At 39.3% G+C, this 24,903-nt stretch overlaps 1 protein-coding gene and 1 pseudogene across 4 annotated transcripts in view; one reads left to right on the forward strand and one right to left on the reverse strand.

The window, feature by feature from the left end:
- The window catches only part of Wdfy2 (WD repeat and FYVE domain containing 2), a 167,140-nt gene that overhangs the window by 31,746 nt on the left and 110,491 nt on the right, over positions 1–24,903 (forward strand). The window lies entirely within an intron of this gene.
- LOC109699806 (ATPase Get3-like) lies at positions 8,640–24,374 on the reverse strand (annotated as a pseudogene).

Raw genomic sequence — 24,903 nt, forward strand, 5'->3', positions numbered from 1 at the left:
GGTACAGACATTAGCCTGTAATGGACGTGTGGCTACATTCCTCAGTTCTTTTCTGAGATAGACAATAGGATTTCAGGTGGGGATAGAGGCAGTTGTGTCCCCTTTGCAAGCCACTCTCAATGCAGATAAGGGAATTCCTGCGTCTCTGCCTTTATATCAAATTGCTCTGTATGCCAAAGAACACCATGTTTGAGGGGCATCGTTCTCTGAGCCCCAATAGCAGTCATTGTCAGAAAAAATACAATTAAGATTAGCTCGATCTTGGAACAGCCACCTGGTCCTAATGACTCAAAAACTTGGTGTGAAGGTTAAAAAGAGAACTTCAGTATTGATATGATGAAACAGTCCCAGATACAATGCAGAGGTTTTCTGTTTTAAAATCAATTAAAAACCACACTTTGATCCTTTATTTGTAATTTTTTCCCCTCAATTGAGCTTGATGTAGAAAGGTAAGTCATGTGTATGAGAAAAAGAGGGAGGGGAAGGATGGGTTTTTTAGCTTCATTTTAGCATTGCATTTTAGGTTCTAAAACTGCACAGAAACTGGGGGGGGGCATTATTAGTTCCTTTTTAACAAAGGCACAGGGTTAACCCAGAGTACATTTGAGTTAGGATTTGCTCCAGGAAGCCATATGCTGTCAGTGTGGAGCTGTGCAATATTTGCATCCCTAAACATAATATTTGAATTATAAAAGAATGTTTCAGTAGAACACTTGACATTCTTCTCTGTTTTGAGTCCCTTCTCCTTTAGGTAGTTTCTTTGTTTTTATTATTGTTCATTATTTCAGCCTTGTGAATCTGTCTAAATATTTAAAATCCCACACATATTTCTTTACAGACATTGTCTTCTGTGGTAGCCCACAGGTAGGTAAGGGACCATTCTTGACTTGGGCTATAACACATACTCACAGCATCTTGTAAGACATTCCTGCCTCTCTAGTTGTGCTACCCACCTCTGATACAGCTGGAGCTGTAGTTTGAAATTCTGAACCTGGCCCTCTGTAAAATGAAAGTGAACTAGTACGGATTTTAGGATAAGATTCATTTGTGCATTTAGTTAGCATTTATTGGCAATGTGCCTGGCAGTATGCAGAGTTGTGAGCACTAAAGCACAGAAGATGATGTGTGTGTGTGAGGGGACAGCTTGGTGAGTACATTCTTAGCATGGGTGAAGCCCTGGGTTCCATCCCAGCACCAAAAAAGCAGCAGCAGCAACAGCAATAAGCAGAATAACTATTCTTGTAATGCTCACAGTTCAATCAGAGAGGCTGGTAAGAAAAACAGAGTAGAGTTCATGCTCACCCTGTAGTCCCAGCTACTCAGGAAACTTGAGCCCAGGAGCTGGATACCACATGGTTAGCATAATGAGAACCTGTCTCAAGAAAAACAACCAAAATGTTCATAGTCCAAATCTGGACACATAAAAGTGAAGGTAGATTGAACACTATACTGTTAAAATCGTAAAGTTATGTTATTTTGTTTTAAAACCACACCTACAAAAATGTGAAGGTCAGTACTATTAATTCTTGGGCCAGGGCATCAGGCACAGCTTAGGGACTCTCCCGAGCAAAGGGGATGAATGGGCAGGTTAAGTAAGAACAGTGCTGGAAAGATGAAAGGGAGCCCCAGGGAGGAGCAGGAGAGTGGCAGGGGCTCGAAAGGACACAGTGCCTTACTTTCCTCATCTCTAAAATGAACATGATGGTAGCATCTCATTCATTAAGTGTGTTATGTGGAGTCACTGAATTAATTCAAGCTTCTGGATTACCACCTGAGTTCTATTTTTTTTTTTTAAATCTCCTCCTCATTTTTCAGTAACCTCCTGTGATTTTCCTTGGTTGAGGATGTTGGCATTTTTGTATCGCCTATGAGTAGCTTCTCGAGGGATGTTTATGATTTAATCAGCTCTGACATCCCATCATTCAGTCATCAGCAAATGTCACTCAACTCTGTAGTGCACCTTGGTTCAGAGTGAACATCGGCCAACCTAGAGAAGCTATGACATGTCCAGCTTTTTCTCATTCCCTCCAGAAGTTTTGGCTATGTATATATATATATATATATATATATATATATATATATATATATATATCTCCAAGGCTACTTCAGTCACATGCTTCTCTTGGGGCATTCATGGATAGATTCTTGCTGGATTCTGATAGAATGAACTTGCCAACGGCAGCAGTTCAGATTTGATCAGAGGCACTCTAGCTGTATGTCTCAGGCTTTACCTGATTATTTCTTGTCCTTCCCCCAAGAACACTGACGTGAGCCATTGCTCTTGCACTTCTGCTACTCTTGATTTGCTTTTTCCTGGTTTCATTCATTGTCATTGGAAAGAATCTTGTGTGTTGGGATCTTGATGTGATTGTATTTCCAGGCCACTCCATTTTGCTTATTTTACTTTTGAACGGCAATGGAGTTGGAACTCAGGGTTTTTTACTTGCTAGGCAGGAGCTCTGCTGGCTTGAGCCACACCTTCAGCCTTTTTTGCTCTGGTTAGTTTGGAGATGGGGTTTTGTTTTTTGCACAGTCTGGACCGTGATCCTCTTTCTTTTATGCTTCCCACCCTAGCTGGGATGACAGGCATAGTCACCCCACCCAGCTTATTTTTCCATTGAGACAGAACTTTTTTTTTGGTGGGGCTGTCCTGAAGCCACAGTCCTCCTCATTGCAGCTCCCTGTATTGCTGGATGACAGGAGAATGCCATCACACCCAGCTTTATTTTATTTTAATTCAGCATGTGTTCAACAAATAGTAGTTGAGTACCTGACACTGCAGGAGGCATTGTAAACAAAAATCTTTGCCACTGTGGAACTTCTCTGCTAGTTGTAATAAATAAATACATAAATAAGAGTGTGTTAGAAGGTGTAACCACTATGGAAAAAAACATACAGCAAGCTTAAAGGACTGAGAGAATTTAGGCTGAGCTGAGGAGGAAGTGAACTTTCTGCTTTTTAAAAAGAAATGGCTAGAGTAGTTTGTGCTGAGCAAGTGATATTTGAGCAAAGATTTGAAGCTGGTGAGGAGGTTAGCCATTGTCTTATGTGTATCTGAATCATCTGGCAGGAATGTCTCTGGTGTTGATCAAGGAAGCCAGTGTGCCCTGCACAGGTGAGAGGGGAGGAGAGGGTTAAGAGGTCAAGGGGATGTGACAAGATGAAGGATGATGCTGGAGATGATTGTGAAAAACATTTAGGCTTTTGTTGTGAAATGGGGAGCCACTGCAAAGTTTTGGGAGGAGCAGTGCCCAGATTTAGTTTGTATAACTGACCTTGAGTTTGAGCAGACTTGGTGCAAGGTGCAAGCTGGGGAGTCCAGCAGCTGGAATACCACGTAGAAGAGATCATGGTGGCTTTGACCAGGATGTTGGTGGTAGAAGTGGTAAGGTACAGAATAAATGTACTTTCACAACTTGACTTGGCCATTTCTGGTCAAGTAGTGATATTGTGAAATATCTGTATTTGGTCTTCCTTCCATTTCCTGGCACACAGCTACTAAAATGCTGGGAATCCCTGGAATGCCTTTTGTTTGCCAATGAGGTGACTGATGGCTGGAGTTCCCTAGATAGCTTCAGGATGGATGTTGGTCACCTAAAGTGACTGTGATTAGAGGGTTGGAACTTTCTGCCCCACTCTCAAACTTCCAGAGAGGTGAGAGGGGCTGAAGATTAAGTGAATCACCAGTAGCCAATGATTTAATCAATCATGCTCATGTAATGAGACCTCAATAAAAACTCAGAAGGACAGGTTTCAGGGAACTTCCAGATGGCTTGTACGGGAGGTGCTGGAGGGTGGCATGCCCAGAGAAGGCATGGAAGCTCTTAACGCCATCTCCCATGCCTTGCCCTGCCCATCAGACAGTTCATCTACATCCTTTGTAACAACCTTTATAACACGAGTAAGAGTAAAGTATTTCCCTGAGTTGTGTAAGTTGTCCTAGCAATATGTTGAGGGGTTGAGGTTGGTGAGAGGCACAGACTTGGGACTAGCATCTTAAGAGATGGGGGTACCCCTGTGGGACTGATGCTATCTCCTGGTAGGAAGTATCAGAATTAGACTGCATTAGAGGACACCCAGCTGGTATCTGCCACAGAATTGCTTGGTTGGTGTATGGCATCCAAAGTATAGTATTGAGGGCTAGAGCCATGGCTCAAGTGGTAAAGTGACTGCCTAACAAATACAAGACCCTGAGTTCAAATCCCAGTACCACCAAAAAAAAGTGTGTATTGACTGACTGTGTAAGAGAGTAGGAAAAGCATTTTTTATAAACAAGTTGATGTTTATAATACACAGAGCAAAATTGTTTCACCCCACCCCAAGGCAACTGCCAGTGAAATTTGGTACCTATTCTTAGCAAGAGTCAATTAAAATACTCCTCAATTGGAGGTTTTCAGAAGTTCAATACAAAAATGGCAGCCATTTATAGAAAAGGTCTCCCTGGACTTGAGAGCTCAGGAGAAAAGCTGCTGAGACTACATGGAAGTCAGCCTATATTAGCCAGCTCAGAGCACGGCTAGCCCTGGCTGAAAGTGGAACACTGATGGGGCATGGGCGAGGTACAGCCAGGCCTTCTAGAAGAAAACTGGTGTCAATGGAGGGAATCAATGCAACATTTAATACTTAGCATTCCAGTGAGTTACTTCTGCTTGATTATCTTAATATTGCCATACTTTGTTTATATACTGATAAATTAATCCAGCTCAGGATTTTCGTGACCTCTTTGGTCATAGTTGGGTGACTTCAGTGCACCTTGGCAGCCAAGCGTGGCTTGTGGCACACCATTAGCAAAGTGCAGACACTGAAGGGAAGAGATTTGGAATCTTGAACTCTTCACTTGGTCTTAGCCAAAAGGCCAAGAAGCAATTGGATCTCCAACTCTTAAGTGAGGGAATGAAGTCCAAGTTTGTCTTTGGAACATAAATGATTCATCAATAAACATGGGTCTTTTCCAGTATCCAGTACTTGTGGCAGTGTTCAAATAGTTGAAAGAAGGCAGAATTTGGAATGCAACTGGTCTGGTTCACATTCAAGCTTCTCTTCCTGTGAGATTTGAGCAACTTAACCTCCCACATCAATTGCTTCTCTGTAATAGAGGGTTTTGCATACCTGCTTACTAGTTGTGGTAAGGATCATACCAAACAACCTGTACAGAAACAGGATCATCTTCCACAGTAGAAGGTTCAGGCAAGAATTCCTTCCTTTTCCTCCACCAGTGGGCCTCAAACCATTAATTTGGTGATTAGCATCTTAGATGTTTTGCATTTGTTTAATTTTGTATACGAAGTATTTTACATTTAGTAAATTATGTGGTAAATGTGTCAGGATGAAAACCAAAATGGAACAAATCTAACAAAAATTTTGTTTAGTGATTCTTTTGCTTATAATTTGTTGTTTACAAATTCCTGTCTTTAATGCCCCCTATCATGTTACTAAAGACAACTACAATAACAAACAGCAGGGATTCCTTTCCATCCCTTATGGGAGAAGAAGAGACAGGATGACCTAATGGGATCCTTGATGCACCACAGATGCCAGTTAACTGCTTTGATCTGCATATCGTATTTAATTTAATTTCTTTTCTTTTTTCTTTTAAAAACATGCTGGCGATTGAACGTAGGGCCTCATGCATGCTAGGCTAATGATCTACCACTGAGCTATACCCTAACCCTGCACATTGTGTTCAACTGAATGAAATTTTCTTACTGGAGGATTTATAATAGCCAAAAAGGGTCATAGAAACTGATTGGCCAGCATTTTAAAAATAAGATTCTAACTCAAAGATTGAGCAGCAGGATAAATTCTTGCAGGGTAGATCTGTTTTTTGTGTGTGGTGGGGGGTAGTGGCCGGGATAAACTGTATGTTGACATTTCCTTGTGCCAGAAATGAGGAGGTTGAACATATTATTTCTTGGGGTGCTCTTTTTCTTGGCTTTGAAATTGAAAAAATATGAGACCTAAATTCTTAGTTTTAAGATACAGAGAAGACCATTTTGGAAGATGCCTATGAAACCAGGTGGTATTCTTGAAGGAAGTCCATCAAGCTGTTCTCTGGCTCTTATGTGGGGAAGGTTAACAGAAGGAAATCACTGAAGCACACCACATGGATAGTGTGGGCTTCATCTAGTCTGCACTGGTCTCTAAACATTCATTTTGTCTACAGTAGACTGAAGGCACAGATGGTTACTGATATTAATTAAATATCTAAAAGAATTTGAACTCCTTGGAAATCAATGCAGTATAGTCATGGGTTTGTTTTAATACCATTTTTCTGAAATATGGTGCATAAAAGAGGACACTATTGAGGTCACTTATATTTAAGTTTCTCAATTTAATGCAACTGAGGGATACGCTCTGGGATGATTAAAATTTCCAAGTTCTTCATTGGAAAACAGTCTGTTTACCTATTTGTATTTTCCTTGTTTATAAGGGTTATAGTCAGTAAGAAAGGCATGTAAAATGATCTGTGAACTATTCATTTCTACAAGTGTTACACTCTATGTTAGAGGATATAACCATCAATAACATCAGAAGTTTCCTTTTCATACAAACTAGTGTGTGTGGTGGAGAATTAGAAAATCTAATGTATAAAACAAATCAACTTGAAAGTATTCTAAGTGGGAAACAAGGAGAAAGTACCTGGCCTTTTGGCCAAGGGGTAATTGAGCCCTTCCTTTTCTTCAGTAATACTTCCTTTTAATTCCTTGATACATACATTTTTTTTTTTGGCTTATACATGTCTGACATTCCTATGAAAAATAGGAAATGTACAATAAAAGCATAAGATGCAAGAGATAAACTCCCATGATTCCACCATCTTGGAGGATGAACTGTTGGCAGGTTTCCTGTAAAACTTTTCTTTGATCATGTATACAATTATATTCACCTGACATGATGTGGCCTACACATTTGAAGGTAAAGTGGAAATCTGGAGCCTCCACTGTTAGAGTCATTGAGGTCCTCAATAAATTGAGAAAATGTTCTTGAAATTATTCCCACATGTGATTTCTTTCTTTTACCGCGTGTAAATGTGGAGTAACTATCTAGAAGGAGATTTTCTGAGTCAAAGACAATACCCTTGTTTTTGATCTCTGAGGATTTCCTTTTCTTGCCAGCTCATCATGAGACTTTATATTTTTCATAAGCTTTTTGGTGTTTTAAACTGGTAGATTTCCTTTTTTCTTTTGTAAGAAAATGTTTGGTTTATTACAGTGCCTGCAGTGCTATTTCTTTTTTAATATATGCTTGTTCAATAAATACTGTATCTGGTACTTTTGCACAGATTCTGCATTATTAAGCCTAGGAAGAGGGAGCTATTTTGCCTTTTCACCCAGTTAGTGAGGGTTCCTGTTTTGTTCTTCTCCTTCTCTTCTTGTTCTTCCTCTTCCATCATCATCATCATCATCATTGTTGTCATCATCATCTTAGGTTCTCATCTCACTGTGTACCCCAGCTGACCTTGAGCTCTCTATGTAGCCCAGGCTGGTCTCTAACTTGTGTTCCTCCTGCTTTATCTCCTGAGTGCTGAGATTACATGTAGGCCCCTAGCCTATGGTTCTTATTTTCTAGGGGTATTTAACCCACTTACTATTTGCTGAATATTTGGTCTTACCCTTGGCATCTTGTGTTTACCCTTTTCAGTTTTGTTTTGCTGCTTTATTTATACTTTTTTTGTTGTTGTTGATGTTACCGGGGTTTGAAGTCAGGGCCTTAAACTTGATAGGCAAGTGTTCTACCACTTGAGTCATGTCTCTAGTAAATTTTCCTTTTTTTTTTTAAAGAAGGAAAAAAAATTCTCTATATGGCTTGGAAGTTTTAGTGTTTGTTTTGATTGTGGGTACATTTTAAATTTTGAACTTACTTGTTTATCATTTTAACAGTATTTGTGGAGTTCACCTAAGCCGTATGACTACTTCAGGATGTTCTTCCTTCCTTCCTTTCCCTTATCTCCTAAATTTTGTTGACATAATGAGAAATATGTTTTCATATTTTTTTAACAGTATCCTCACTTAAAGGGCCTTTCTGAGTATTTCCATTATTATTTCATCCCCATTAGTGTGCATTATTTACACCACCCTAGTTTTGTTAGCTTTATTGCTCATGGCTATTTCTTTTATACTTCTATGTCTCTACATATATATATATGTATATCCTACCTTAAGAATATTTTTCCAGGTAGGATATGCAGAAAAAATATGTTTGAATCTTTCTATGTCTATTGATGTGTTTTTCTGCATTTTTAACAGTAATAATAATTACACAACTGATAATTCAGGTAGATGTAGAATTCTTGGGTCACAGTCTTTTTCATTCATATTTGTGTAAATCTGACTCCATTGTCATTTCAGCCCTTAGCATGGTATTATAGAAACCTGATGTCCATCTCATTCATATTCTTTTTTATTTATTTATCTATTTATTTACTGTTTAAGATTATTTTATTGAGGAATGAGGGGTGGGGAGAAATGAGGGGCAACTGTAGCCCCCTAAGCCTCACCAGGGGGAAACAAACCCCCTCCCCACCTCCCACCTCCCCAGGTGTCTCCCCCTGTACTATGGGGGACTTGTGCAAACTCTGCCCCAATGGAGGATGTCAGGAGGGTGGGTTGAAATGGCAGCCACTGGGGCTGGTAGACATGCTACAGGGTGCTTGTGGGCTTGTAGGGCTCCATGAGGAGAGCAGAGAAGGTGTTAACCTTGTCCGTTCTCTGCACTTCATGGGGTAACAGTGGCAGCTTCATGATTGAAGTGTTCATATAGGTCCTCCATCTGGCCTGGATCTTGTGGCGGGCCACACACGTCTTGCAGGGCTTCTCCAGGTCGGGGAAGTTGAGCTGGTTGATGATGATATTGTGGGTGTTGATCTTGCACTTGGCCAGCTTCTGGATCAACCTCTCCGTCTCATACAGGGATAGGAACTTGGGGATGCTCACGCAGATGAGGTTATCTGCTCAGGGTCTTTGAACTGCTACACTGACAGAGTGGATGACAGGTAGTGTCTCCTCCAGCTTGGAGGCCAGCTGGTCTGCATTCATGTCACCCATCCTAGCATGTTGCACACCTGTGAGATGAAGGAGCTGATCTGATTCTTGATTTGCATGAGATGGCCCAGTCCCCGTTCCACGATGGTGGGGAAATTGAATATCCTGAGTGTGTGGCCTGTGGGTGCTGTGTCAAACACCACCACAGAGAAGTTCATGCCTTTCACCAGCCTCATGATACAGTGTAGCTCATAGCCTCCTGCATCATCTTCTTGCCCATGGTCAGCATGTTGTCCTCCTCGAAGAACTCATTGGGCAGTTCTTCCACACCCATCTGGGGTCCATCTCCATAGCAAAGAGGTTGTCATAGCCTTTGACCTTGGTAGGCACCTTGGAGAACTTCTGGTCAAAAGCGTCTGAGATGTTGTGGGCTGGGCCTGTGGAGATGATCAGAACACTCTCATGGCCCTTGGACAGCTGGACTGCCAGGCTGCAGTTGCAGGTGCTCTTGCCCAACCCACCCTCGCCCCTATGAAGATCCACTTAAGGCTGCACTGCTCAATGATGTTGCTAAATGTGGGATCCAGTGACTCCGTATCAGGCACATCTTTATCTTTAAACTCATTTGCCTCAATCCCCCCACCCAGCCACCCCTCTTATTTTTTAAGATCTTGTTGGAGTTTCAGGTGTTCATTGGACATTTTTTCCCCTCACTGTCATTGAGAAATTCTCTTGGTATGCATGGATCTTTTATGGCAAATTCTGCCAAGCTCTGAATGAATAATTCATTCTGAAAAACTAAACTTTTAAGTTCTGCTTTTTCCCACTACTTCTCTCTTGCATAATTATTATTCCTCTCTCCTCTGTTTTGTTTTCTCTTTCTGAAATTCCTATTACGCAATGCTGTGGTTGAATGTCCTATTAAAACTCATGATGAAATTTAATTGCAATTTTAACAGTATTAAGAGTACTAAGAGGTGGGATCCTGAAAAACTATTTTGGTTATAAAGCCCTTACCCTCACAGATGGATTAATACTGAGTGTAAAAGAGCGCATAGCTGGAAGTTCGATCTCTTGTCTCTCACTATCCACTGTGGAATGACACAGCAAGGCCCTTTCCAGGTGCAGCCCCTTGATCTTGGACTTTCCAGTTTCTAAAAACAGGAGTCAGTAAATTTCTGTTCATTATAAATTACTCATTGTGTAGTATTCATGCATATCAGATCTTCTGGTTCCGTCATTCAGTTGCTGTCTTTTCACTCTCTACTCTCCCATTTTCCATAATGTTCTTATGAATTCTAGATTTCATTGAGTAGGTCTCTCAGGCACCAGTTTTCTGCAGTATCCAATCTATATTTCACTGCCTCCATTCTTAAGGGCAACTGTTCTGCTCTTTATCTTCAAATACTATTTCCTGATGCTCCCTTTTCATCTTTCATCATAAGAATATCTGTATCAGTAATGCGGTGTCTTTTTGCATCTCGCCAAGGATGTATATTTTAAAAATTATAGATGTCTTGTTTCTTGCAGTTATCCTAATTATTCACATTTTTCCATTTATCTTAAAATAAATGTTTTTCTCCTGTCTGGTTTGCTAGTCTCTCTGCTTGCTCATCTGCCAAATGAGGTCTGGTTACTTCAGTATTAGCTACTGAAATATGCATTGTCAGAGATCGTGTAGGTCATTCATTGTTCATTTCTTTTCCAGGCACAAATAGAGGAAAAAAGTTAGATTTATTGTAATTTTTCACAGGCAGCTTAGAGTTCTAATAATTTGTGTGGGGTAGGGGTGGAGCTTCAAGCAGTGGGAGACAGCTGCAGGGCAGACTGTGCCTTTGTCCAAGAACAGTGTCCCTTTTGTATCTGCCTTGGCCCCTCCAGGCCTCCTGGGGTAGTTTCCCTTCCCTGGATGGCTGCCTGGCCTTGGCATCCAGGGAGAAGTGCTAGCACAGCTGGTTCTCCAGCACAGATCTTGCCCCAGCCCCAGCTCCAATGCCAGAGGTGTCCAAAGATTGTGAAGCATTTTATGAAGCCAGTATTACATTTATCCCAAAACCAGGCAAAGACACCTCCAAAAAGGAGAACTATAGGCCAATCTCCTTAATGAACATTGATGCAAAAATCCTCAACAAAATAATGGCAAACCGAATTCAGCAACACATCAAAAAGATTATTCACCACGACCAAGTAGGCTTCATCCCAGGGATGCAGGGGTAGTTCAACATACGAAAATCAATAAACATAATAAACCACATTAACAGAAGCAAAGACAAAAACCACTTGATCATCTCAATAGATGCAGAAAAAGCCTTTGATAAGATCCAACATCATTTCATGATAAAAGCTCTAAGAAAACTAGGAATAGAAGGAAAGTTCCTCAACATTATAAAAGCTATATATGACAAACCTACAGCCAGCATTATACTTAATGGAGAAAAATTAAAACCATTCCCTCTAAAATCAGGAACCAGACAAGGATGCCCACTATCTCCACTCCTATTCAACATAGTACTGGAATTCCTAGCCAGAGCAATTAGGCAAGAAGAAGGAATAAAAGGAATACAAATAGGTAAAGAAACTGTCAAAATATCCCTATTTGCTGACGACATGATCCTATACCTTAAAGACCCAAAAAACTCTACTCAAAAGCTTCTAGACATCATCAATAGCTATAGCAAGGTAGCAGGATATAAAATCAACATAAAAAATCATTAGCATTTCTATACACTAACAATGAGCAAACGGAAAAAGAATGTATGAAAACAATTCCATTTACAATAGCCTCAAACAAAATCAAATACCTAGGTGTAAACCTAACAAAAGATGTGAAAGACCTCTACAAGGAAAACTATACACTTCTGAAGAAAGAGATTGAGGAAGACTATAGAAAGTGGAGAGATCTCCCATGCTCATGGATTGGTAGAATCAACATAGTAAAAATGTCGATACTCCCCAAAGTAATCTACATGTTTAATGCAATTCCCATCAAAATTCCAATGACATTCATTAAAGAGATCAAAAAATCTACTGTGAAATTTATATGGAAACACAAGAGGCCACGAATAGCCAAGGCAGTACTTAGTCAAAAGAACAATGCAGGAGGTATCACAATACCTGACTTCAAACTATATTACAAAGCAATAACAATAAAAACAGCATGGTACTGGCACAAAAACAGACATGAAGACCAGTGGAACAGAATAGAGGATCCAGATATGAAGCCACACAACTATAAGCAACTTATCTTTGACAAAGGAGCTAAAAATATATGATGGAGAAACAGCAGCCTCTTCAACAAAAACTGCTGGGAAAACTGGTTAGCAGTCTGCAAAAAACTGAAACTAGATCCATGTATATCACCCTATACCAAGATTGACTCAAAATGGATCAAGGATCTTAATATCAGACCCCAAACTCTTAAGTTGATACAAGAAAGAGTAGGAAATACTGTGGAGTTAGTACGTATAGGTAAGAACTTTCTCAACGAAACCTCAGCAGCACAGCAACTAAGAGATAGCATAGATAAATGGGACCTCACAAAACTAAAAAGCTTCTGTTCATCAAAAGAAATGGTCTCTAAACTGAAGAGAACACCCACAGAGTGGGAGAAAATATTTGCCAACTATACATCAGACAAAGGACTGATAACCAGAACATACAGGGAACTTAAAAAACTAAATTCTCCCAAAACTAATGAACCAATAAAGAAATGGGCATGTGAACTAAACAGAACTTTCTCAAAAGAAGAAATTCAAATGGCCAGAAAACACATGAAAAAATGCTCACCATCTCTAGCAATAAAGGAAATGCAAATTAAAACCACGCTAAGATTCCACCTCACCCCTGTTAGAATAGCCATCATCAGCAACACCACCAACAATAGGTGTTGGTGAGGATGCGGGTAAAAAGGAACCCTCTTACACTGTTGGTGGGAATGTAGACTAGTACAACCACTCTGGAAAAATATTTGGAGGCTACTTAAAAAGCTAGACATTGATCTACCATTTGATCCAGCAATACCACTCTTGGGGATATACCCAAAAGACTGTTACTCCAGAGGCACCTGCACATCCATGTTTATTGCGGCACTATTCACAATAGCCAAGTTATGGAAACAGCCAAGATGCCCCAGCACTGACGAATGGATTAAGAAAATGTGGTATCTATACACAATGGAATTTTATGCAGCCATGAAGAAGAACGAAATGTTATCATTCGCTGGTAAATGGATGGAATTGGAGAACATCATTCTGAGTGAGGTTAGCCTGGCCCAAAAGACCAAAAATCGTATGTTCTCCCTCATATGTGGACATTAGATCAAGGGCAAACACAACAAGGGGATTGGACTTTGAGCACATGATAAAAGCGAGAGCACACAAGGGGGGGGTGAGGATAGGTAAGACACCTAAAAAACTAGCTAGCATTTGTTGCCCTTAACGCAGAGAAACTAAAGCAGATACCTTAAAGCAACTGAGGCCAATAGGAAAAGGGGAACAGTTACTAGAGAAAAGGTTGGATCAAAAAGAATTAACCTAGAAGGTAACACCCACGCACAGGAAATTAATGTGAGTCCACTCCCTGTATAGCTATCCTTATCTCAACTAGCAAAAACCCTTGTTCCTTCCTATTATTGCTTATACTCTCTCTACAACAAAATTAGAAATAAGGGCAAAATAGTTTCTGCTGGGTATTGAGGCGGGGGGAGGGGGGGAGAGGGAGGGGGCGGAGTGGGTGGTAAGGGAGGGGGTGGGGGCAGGGGGGAGAAATGAACCAAGCCTTGTATGCACATATGAATAATAAAAGAAAAATGAAAAAAAAAAAAACAAAGATTGTGAAGAAGGGGCCTTGGAGGACTGTGTGGATAGTGGAGTGATGGAGAGTCTGGTGGCCGTTGTGTTCTAAGTTCTAATCCTGGCCTTGGTACTTATTTAGCTGTATTGCATTGGTCATATTGTTTAACCTCTGAGCAACAGTTTTCCTCTAGATATAATCATTTTGAAATTTGTTAATGGCTGAAGGCACTTAGTAGGGTATTGGGGTCTTGTAGCTTGGTGAGTGGCAGCAGTTCCATTGTGGACGTTGTGGGAACTGGCTGTTGAGTGGGCTTTCCATGTGCTATCATCTTTCCTAAACCATTTTCCACTGATTCTTTTAAGGGTGCAGGTGTGTGGATGAGGGTCTTGTTAAGTAGCTAGTTTGTGGTGGAGAAATTTCCTTGTCAAATTAGGGATTAATGTCATTTTATGAAGACGTAATGAGGGGAGGCAGTCATATGCATACCACCTTGGTTCCAGATATTCACATGTAATTTTTTAAAATCACTGAAATTTATTTTAATAAAATAGGGTAAGTTAAAAGTCTTCTTTTTGGAAGCAAATACTTCATTAAGGCAGTACCTTTTATTATCTAATTCACATCCCATCCCTATTATTTTTAGCAAGGTTTTGGTCTGCTCACTCTACATATGCATAGGGTCTGTGTCTGGGGTTTGGTTCTGTTCCATTGGAACAGTCTGTTTAGTCCTTGATATTTAAATCTTCAGTGATAGACGAGAACAGTTGTTAATAGCAGGAGGTTTCAGGATGGGCTGCCTGGGTTTGAATTCTGACTATTTAATTTCTAAAAGGCTAAATAAACTACTTAACTTCTCTGTGTCTGTCATCTCTAAAATGGATATAGTGATGGTGCCAATTTATAGGACCATTGTAAAGACTAAAATAATTCTCACAAAATACTTAGAACTATGCTTGACTTAATGTCACTGTAAGGCCTTAACAAATGTTATTGCTATTACATTTTAAAATTTAATACCATGAAACTTTTTTTTGACCGCAGCTTTCAGAACTGAAGATCAAAAATTTGTAGAGACTCCTTCAGTTTCATGATCTTTTGCTCTTATTTCTAAGTAGTTGCTATTAAGTGGCTTTGATAACACAAAAAAGTAATAGAGCAGTCTTGGAAAGCCTTGTTGTTTTTGAGAAATATTTGGTGCAAATTCATCTCTATGAGCTTTGAGGGCCAGGACCCTGTTTCTACCTTCTATATTTCTAATGCTAGTCCTGGTGGTTCCTGGTAAGTACTCTGCACTGAGCACTCCATAGTGCTTTAGAAAATGAAGGAAAAGTAATACTCCATTCTTTTCATAAACAAAGATTTTAACTTATCCTGAATCCAGTTAAGAGTTGATTAAACTTTTGTAAATATGCAGTTTCCATTGGCACTTTAAGATTGGCAAAGGCTGTTTTGTTGTTGTTGTTTTTCTCCTATACATTCAGTACCAAGAAATAACTTACTAGAGCAAAGGAAGATTTTCTCATTTGTGTCGTAAGTGAAGGAACTAGGTGTGTAATGTATGGATGGATTACATGGATTTCCTTCACTAAAGAGAACATGGGGAAGTGTGTTCACAAGGATGCCAGAAACCTTTTTAAATGGCATAAGAGTTGACACAGAAATTATGAAGTGACCATCGTTTTTCTTGCCAACCTGTGAAGAACAGCAGCTTTGTGTAATTGAGAGAATTTCACAGAACAGCATACCTTTTTTTTGTTGTTGTTTTCTTCTCCTGCACCTTCTGGCATAAATTAGGAGTGATCAAATCCAGATCTAAGCCATTTTCCTTGGCTTCCTTTCTTCTGTCTTCTTACTATTAAAACCTTTTTTTTGCCAAACTTTTTCCATTTTCTTCTGTTGTCTGATTTATTCCTCCTCTCTCTGAGTATTCAGACAACTTCGAAATAGTTTTATGGTTAAGGTTGAGCATCTCTAATCCAAAAATCTGAAGGGCTCCAAAATTGGAAGCTTTTTTGAACACAACATGATTCTGCAAGTGGAAAATTCCACACCTGACCTCATGTGATGGGTCACAGTCAAAAGGAACATGAACTAAAGTATTGATAAAATTACCTTCAGGCTATGTGTATAAGGTATATATGAAACATAAATGAGTTTCATGTTTAGACAGATCTCATCCCTAAGATATCTCATTATGTATATGCAGACATTCCCAAATCTGAAAAAAGCAAACAAAAAACCCAAGTCTGAAATACCTCTGGTCCCAAGCTTTTTTTTTTTTTTTTTTTGTACTGGATTTGAAATCAGCCTTGTGCTTGCTAGGCAGGTGCTCTACTGCTTGAGCCATATCTCCAACCCTGTTCCTAACCATTTCTGATAAGAGATAGTCAACCTTTAAGACTTTGGTGTCTGTTGGTATCATAGTGCCTAGAGCTCCTGGTTCTATCCCTCCCTGGATTGGAAACCACAAATGAATTGGTGTTTGTACACTGCCCTTTATCACTTCTGAGATAGAAATATAAACAGGATCTCCCTCCTAGAATTTTTGTAAAGATTAAATAATGTAAAACAAGTAAAGCACAGTCTGTCTTGAATAGCAAATGCTTAGTGTGTTGTTACTATTACTCTACTATTATATATCTATATATATAATATATATATGTGTATACATAAATTATATATAACTTATATAAATTGCCTTCTCAACTAAGAATGCTGTGGTTTGGAAGTGTTCCCCAAAAGCCCAGGTGTTAGAAGGTTTTGGTTGCCTGCCTATGGTAGTATTAGGAAATGGTCTTTAAGAGGTGGGGCCTAGTGGAAGAATGTTAGGTCACTGGAGGTGTACCATTGAAAGGGATATTTTTTCTTTGTCTTTGCTTCTGGCTGCCATGAGGTAAACAGGCCTCCTCTGCTATACACTCTCATCATGATGTTCTGTGCCACTACTGGCCCAATGTAACAGGGTCAAGTGACCATGGAATGAAACCTCTGAAACAGTTTCAAAATAAACTTTTCCTTCTTTAAGTTTATTATCTCAGGTATTTTGTCACAGTCACAGAAAACTGACTTAGCAGGTAGAAGGGGAAGTGTCAGCTTTAACCATACCACCACTCCCCATTTTTCTTCACATCTCCATATCTACGTAGTATCAGAGTTTAACTGCATGTATTTTAATCCATCTTGATTTTTAATGGAAGGGATACAGTTTTAGCTTTTGCTGGGTTTTGCTCACTTTCAGTCAATGATTAACTTCAGCTTTGTAACCTACATTAGTACATGTGTGGTTGCACATACACTCTGATTTGTAGACATGTTTTAGACAAAAAAGCTCTCTCTTTTATAATTATTTTGGTTATTTTGACCATGTTAACTGATTAGTATCAAAACAGACTTGTGGACCATGAGCAGTATAGTTCAAGACAAGCCAGTTCTAGCAGAGAGGGCAGGAGTGAATTGACCTTGACCATTTAGACAGGATGGAAACTAGTGCATGGCTTTGTGGTAAGAAAGGTCTTTATAATCACAAAAGTGAAATCATTGCAGCAGTTACCCTTGGCCAGTTAATTTAAAGGATTCCCATGAATCCTTAGGTAAATATATTTAACTAAGGCTAACGGACACAGTGAGCAGAGGACAGAAAACAGGCATATGTTAAGGAGGTGGGCCAGGTTCCATGTCCTCTCCCATTTGCACAGAATGCTCTTTGTTTTTGGTCATGAGCCTTGGAGATACATAGTCTTGGCCTAGACAAAACAGGTTAAGTGGACAGAAAGGAATCCAGAAGGAGAGCTACACATACATGGTCAATTCAATTTCTGAAATAAACAAGTAAGGACAACTCAGTGGAGAAATGATAGTCCTTTTAACAAACAGTGATGGGACGATTGGATATCCACATGTTGGAAAAGGAACTTCAATCCATGTGCCTCATACCACTTACAGGAATGAACACAAAGCAAGCTGTACACTTAAATGTAAAACTTAAAATCAAACTTAGAGGAATCACCGAACAAAATATTTATAGCCAGGATCTGTGTTTTAACAAGATGACCAGGTTATTCTACACATTAAAACTAGAAGAGGACAGCTCTGAAAGGTGAATACTGAGGATGTGCAAGTTTTGGAAAGGATGGTGGGGAACACAAGAGGCTTCAGCAGAGGCCCGGCCACTGCAGAGACATAAAGGTATGATGATTTGGGTAGTAGTGTTGTTGAACACTTTCACACAAGTATTTCTGCCAGTGTGCAGGGAAGTAAAACAAGGGCGATGCCATGAGCTCTGTGTTTGTTTTCTGAGACAAGGTCTCATTATATAGCCAAAGCTGACTTGAAACTCATTCTGTAGCCCACGCAGATCTTGAACTTGTTATTCTCCTGCCTCAGCCAAGTTCTGGGATTACACTGTATACCACCATGCCCAGACAGTTTTGTATTTTTAAATTTTAAGTTTTTCAAGTTTTAAAGTTGTAAGATCATGTCTTCCTTGTTTTGTAAAATTAAAGCTCTAACAAAGTACAGCTTTTGGTTTTGTTTAAAATTTTTAAGTTGGCAGCCCATCCTTTTAGGTCAAAGTTATTTCTGTTTTGGCAGTGCTGGGAATTGAACCCAGAGCCTTAAGCATGCTAAGCAAGTGCTCTGTCACTGAGCCCATTCCCAGCCCTCTTACCACTTGGTTAGTTGTTTTTGTTGTTGGTTTTCCTGACCTATGAAATCCACCTGCTGAGTTAGAGAGCTAGTGTAGTGTAGGATATGGGGCAGCACCATCTAGCTTAGGTGGGTAGAGATGGAGAAACAGGTGAAATGCTGGAGGCCTGGTAGACCATGGAGGTGCTCTTGATCCTCAGAAGTTGAAAGGATGTATTGTAATTAGTCATTTTAGAAAATGACTTCAGTGGCTGGGTGCAAAAGGGGTTAGAAAAGGGTAAAATAGGAGTTAGGAGTTCATCTAGGAGGCTTTTGCAGATGGCAATTAGAGAGTAAACTAAAGCAGTGTAGACAACAAAGAGAGTACAGATTTCAGTAGATTAAGGAGGTAGAATTGACAGTTTAGCAACTTACTGGATGGAGGTGGTCATTTTATATTTAAATTATTCTCTGAGTTTAAATTTTGATGAGTTTAGTAGTCCCAAATAAGTGCAAGTTAGTGTGTTTCCAAAACTGTTAAATGGATTGATTTAGATGACAGAAATAGAGTGATTGAGCTTCTGTGCTGCATAGTCCCTCCAAGACAAAGAGAAACTCATTAAAACGAGATCAGAGAGTTAATCCATCTTCACACATAAGCACCCATTCATGAAAAGATGTGCATGTGAGTCAGAAACTGCTGATTTCATTCATTTTATTATATATAGCTCCTTAAGAGAGATGCTGGCTAGTAAAAAATATTGGGTACTGCTAAGCTTCTCATACTTTTATTTTTTACCAGGCTTAACTTGATACTGGTGTATATTATGCAGAACATAATTTACATACCAAGTTTGCATTACACAATGGCCTTTGGTGGCGTGGGAGTTGTGGTCTGTCAGCCTTAGTTCAAGATTCCTAGGAATTTCAAAATCTTTTTTGCAGTTCAATGAATTCTGGAAGAGAGTATTAGGAAATACTTTCGTTGCAGCTTTCACTTTGACCCACAAAAGCATAAACAAAGGTTGACTATAAATAGAAGGTTCTGTTTCTCTGGCTTCGTTATGCATTTAAGAAGTTACTCTTATGCTTTTCTGTAGGCACAGCTTAAAATTAAGGGATGTCAAGATGTAGTGAATTATGTCTGGTAATAGAAATTTTTCCAAGAAACATAGAGAAATTTTGCTACTGTAGGTCCATCTCCATTTTTTTTATACCATGTACTTTGACACATCAAGGAACACTAATCCATAACCTATAAAGTTATAGAAAACATTCAGTGTGGAAGAAAAACTAATGTGATTTGATTTATGGGATTTATTAACACTCATGAATATATATTACGTAGCTCAAAAGTCTACAAGAAGAAAGATTGATTATAGGATCTGTATGCTGTGGTTTTTCAAGATAACAAGAGGTATTTTTTTTTTTCAACCTTTGATTCTAAATCATCACTTTATATCAGCCACAACTGTAGAGGGCAGTAGCTACTGTTGTGTGTTTATTTGACTTGGCAGAGTAAAGATGTAGTAGCATTGTCTTTTTTATTTTCCTGTTGTAACTTTCCTTTGTTCTACTACAAAGCATGTCAGATGTATTTAACATTTGTGAGAAATCTGATTAGTTTTGCTTTCTGAAATAGGCTGAATTGTAAGGGCTTTTATGATACCATCTAGAAACTCAGTTCTTGTTTTTCTGTTCTAAAGGAAAGTAGATGGATGTTCAAAAATAATGTAGATTATTGGATATGGAGTCTGAGTTATTTGATGCCATTTAGTGTTTTTCAGTTAGTAAGGATTTATTCTAAGCAAAATGTGTAACCACTGGGGATGTAGACATTTTCATCTCCTCTACTGACTTGAAAGAATGTGCTATGGTCTGCCTTGTTGATATTTTCTAACTCTAATATAAATATATTGAGAATATTTGATATGAAAACATTTTTGAATCATTAATTTTTTTAAAATGTGACATAATTTTATACTTACAAAAAATTTCAGAATAATACAAAAGATTTCCATACACCATTTTATCCAGGTTGACATAAGGAGTTTAAAATTTTTTTTTGGTAATGTGTACAGATTTCTTGTCATTCATATCATAATTATCTAAGGCTAGATAAGTAGACTTAACTGTTCAGTACTTTAAAGCATAACCTACCTACTCAAGGGTGTTCATTATTTTATCTATCTATCTGTCGAGACTGGGGTTTGAACTCAGGGCTGCACTCTTGCAAAGTAGGTGCTTTACCTCTTGAGTCACACCTCTGGTCCATTTTGCTCTGGTTATCTTGGAGATGGGGGGTGGTCTCCTGAACTATTTGCTGGGGCTGGCCTTGAATCACAATCCTCCCAGTGTCAGCCTCCCAAGAAGCTCATTCTTTTAGCAAAGCAAAATTTGTTAGTTACAAGTAAAGTCTGTTTTATCTGTGACAAGAAGGTAATTCAAATTGCTTAGTGGATAAGTGTTTAGGACTACTTGAATTAATATCCACCATTTCTCTATTCGTAATTGCAACTGTGCTCCAAGGGAAGCTGTTTATGTGGTTTTATACAATTGCTGATGTGTCAAGAGCTCAAGATTTTTAAAAACAATTTATTGTTTACAATTTCAAACATGTACAATAACCAAAAATAGTGATCACAAAAATAATGATTGCACAGCTTCATTTATCAACCTTTGTTTAGTATATCTATCCTCTCCACACCTTGTGGGGTGAAGGTGCTGGAACTTTCTTTAAACAAATTTTAGGGCTGTGGGTGTAACTCAGTGGTAGAGGATGTGCTTAGCATGCATGAGGTCCCTGGGTTCAATCTCCAGCATACACACAAAAAAAATCCCATATCGTTTCATCTGTTATGCTATAACTTTATATTGATCCTGTATGCCATCATCACACAGAACTAAGGTAGCAATAATTTCTTAATATCATGTTACATGCTCAGATTCCCCTCATTGCACTATCTTTTCTCAGCTGATTTATTCTAAACAGTATGCAATTGAGGTTCACACACTGTATGTAAGCTAATAGGTTTTGCTGTGGCTTTCCCCACCCTCTACCTCTGTCTATAACTTTCACCAAATCATTTAACTGCTCTAGTCCTAGCACCTTTATACATCCACTGGAGATCATTATACTTTTTTGGGGGGTTGGTACTAGGTTTGAACTCAGGGCTTCACATTTGGGCTAGGCAGGTGCTCTACTGCTTGAGCTGCTCCACCAGCCCGCTTGGGCCTGGGATCATTATACCTTTGCTTTGCTTTGCTCACTCATGGTGAATACAAAGAGAGTAGAGAAGGACAGGCAGAATGGATGGACTTTCTGTTTTCTGCCTTGCTCTACTTAATTTCATTAGTTATTTCTCAAAACCAAGTACTGTTCCACTTGGGTCCATCTTACTCCTGGAGCATTTTTTTTGTTACCAGTGAGACATAAGAAGTGGTCCTGAAAAACATGTTTAGACTTGTTTATTATGAAAACAGATATCAGAGAAAAGCAGTGATGATCTAACGATGTGTGATTGCATCTCTCTTTTCTTTGATAAGGTCTTTATGTAGTCCTTGAGAATATTTTTTTTGTCTAAAGTTCTGTACCTGAGTTACAGTCATCATAGTCATTGACTATCATGATCATTTCATCAGAGAAACGATTGGGGCTAATCCCCTGCCATCAGTTGTCTTCATTTTAGGATTAGCACCTTTGACAGTTTCTGGAAGTGTTTGAGCCAGTACATCTTAACTGCTGCCTTTCCCTCATTCTCTTGATCACTCATTACAGTGATATACGACTGGATGGCTCAAGTGGTAGAGCACTTACTTTGCAAGCACAAAACCCTGAGTTCAACTCCAGTTCCACAAAACAAAAACAATGATATATCCTAGACTTTGTCATTCTAGTCTTTTTTACCTGTCCCTCATGTTTTTTTTTTAACTCTTCCTATTTTCCCGTCTTTGTCTCTGTGAACATCATTCCCAGATTGCTTTTTCATTTACCTTCTAGTTTGTAAATTCTTTGTTTGATGTTTTATATGCCCAGTTCAGATTTTTATTTTAATTACAGTTTATATTTTCAGAAGTTCTATTTTTTCTAGTTTACCTCTTCTCTGTTCATAGTTTTAAAGCTTCTCTTTTATTGAAATAAAGCAAATGTTTTTTTATTCTAACTGATAATCTTAGTATCTGAAGTCTTTGTTGGTCTCTACTGTCTTTTATATTTTGTTGGCTCTCACACTATGATACCTAACTTCCTTTTAGGTTTTGTCACTTAAAAAGTGTGATCAAAATTTGCCATTTGAAGTGTGTAATTTAGTGACTATAAGTATATTCACAGTGTTGTACAACCAATCATCACTATTTATTTCCAGTACTGTTTTATCATCTCAAAAAGGAAACTCTGTACCCATAGCTCCCCAGTCTCCCTTCCTGCAGCTCTGCTGTGGTTTTAAGGTGACTACCTGAGAGATGGCAGTTACTCTGTCTGCAGATTCAGGACAGTAGCAGCCAGACACAGCCTCTGAGTCACTGTTTCATGAATGCCCTCCTGAACCTGCTTTTGTGGCAGGCCAGAGGAATACAATGGTGATGAAGATGACACAACCTATCCCCTCGCCCCTCCCCCTCCCCCCACACTCTGTAGGTAGAGCCAAGAACAACATTTAAATCTATATTATTCCTCCAATGATATCATTCCAGATTCCTCCTCCTGGGTGATGTTGAATACTTCCAGACGAATTACTTAGGTTCATTTGCTATTCTAGTTATTTATTTATTTATTCATTCATTCATTTGTCTATTTGTTTTGGCAGTACTGGAGTTTGAACTCAGGGTCTTGTGCTTGCTAGACAGGCATGCTAACTTGAGCCATGCCCCCCCCCCCAGTCCTTTTGCTTTTAGTGTTTTTTTTTAGATAGGCTCTGGCGTTTTTGCCCAGTCTGGCATTGAACCAGGATCTGATCTTTGCCCCCTGAGTAGCTGAAATTACAGGTGTGAGCTGCCTTGCTTAGCCTCAGTTTGAGGTTTATATTTACATTTCTTTTGCGTGTGAGGGACTTCAGCAGAAGGCATCCTTATGCTAACAACCAGGACCCTGTCACCCTCTGATCCTCTGGGGGCATTCCTTCTGCTGCTGTTTATGGGTTTCTCTGCATCTGTTGCATCAATAATATGTTCATTTTTCTCTAATTTCCTGTTTTATGTATTTATTTGGCCTTTTTAAAGCAACTTTTCTGTGCTAAGTACTGTTATGTAATCAAAAATACAAGTATTGGAGGTATTTCTAAGAATTAAAGGTAAAAATATTCAAAAATGAAAATACGAAAACTTCTCAGGGGATTGTCTCCTGGGAGGACAGGTTTGCTAACTAGTGTTGACAGCTGACTTGACATGTTCTGACACAGGCTTGTGCAAGGTACAATATGATCCTGGAGCTTAGTCTGGCCTGAGGAGTCCCAAAGGCCTCACAGAGGACCTTGCTCTTGAGGGAAGCCCCATGTGTGTCACACTGGTAAGGGAGGCAGGGAGTCTGGGAAGTCTATAGCTGCAGGTGTGCAGGACAGGAAGCTGTGCTCAAACATTAGCCACTAAGGGTCAAGTTACTATTCCAGAAAACAAAACCCACAAAAGCAAGCCCAAGGTTCAAGGGCACTGTTCGAACACACAAGGTAGTGCTTACTACTCGTAAAACTACTCAAAACTAAGTCCAGGGGCTTCTTTCTCTGAAGGCTGATAAAGACAGTAATTTAGTTATTGTGCCTTTGGCATGTCCCACCTGGCATGTGGGTCCATTTAACTTCTTTTGAGACTCCACATTATCCACTTAAAACACTTTTAAAAAACAGTGAAAATGTTGTTTGATTGTGAGTTTGTTAATTCTAAATTGTGAAGGCTTTCACAGTCTTTGGATTAAGAGACATGACATAGCTGGTTAAAATGCCCCTGGGAGATAACTGTCATAAACTCACCTTGCTGACTGCGCATGACTGCACGTGACCAAGAACGCTGTTAATGTTTTTCGATCAGGATTGCCATTAAATGCCCAAGGTGTTGAGCCATGCCTCTTCTCCAGCTGCTCATTGCACGGATTTACTGATTCAGGAATTACTGCAGCAACTCACAATCAGTCCTGGTGTGTGTGGCTCAGCAAAATTGTTTAGATCTGTTGTGGGAAGATTTGAGCTGCTTTGCAGAGGGGACCCAGGCTGGAAGGGACCCACCCAGCTTGAGTTCCTGTAGTTTACACCCCTGACTGTCTTAATGCACTGGCTGTTCCACATGGCAGCTTCAGTCTATCCACAGAGAACCCCTGGATACTTCTTCAGGGCATTGTAGAAGATTGGGTTTAGTTTACTGTTTGTGATTCGAATAGATTTATTGGGAACAACACACTCATCAAAAATCTAGTAATCATAGAGAAATGGCTTTTCTGGGGGGTAATCCCTGCACCATTCTCTGCATCACAGAGATTCAAACCAATCCCTGTGAAAACTACAAAAAAAGACATTGACAT

Source organism: Castor canadensis, chromosome 10 (genome assembly GCF_047511655.1).
Source record: "Castor canadensis chromosome 10, mCasCan1.hap1v2, whole genome shotgun sequence".
In the NCBI taxonomy this organism is placed as follows: Eukaryota; Metazoa; Chordata; class Mammalia; order Rodentia; family Castoridae; genus Castor; species Castor canadensis.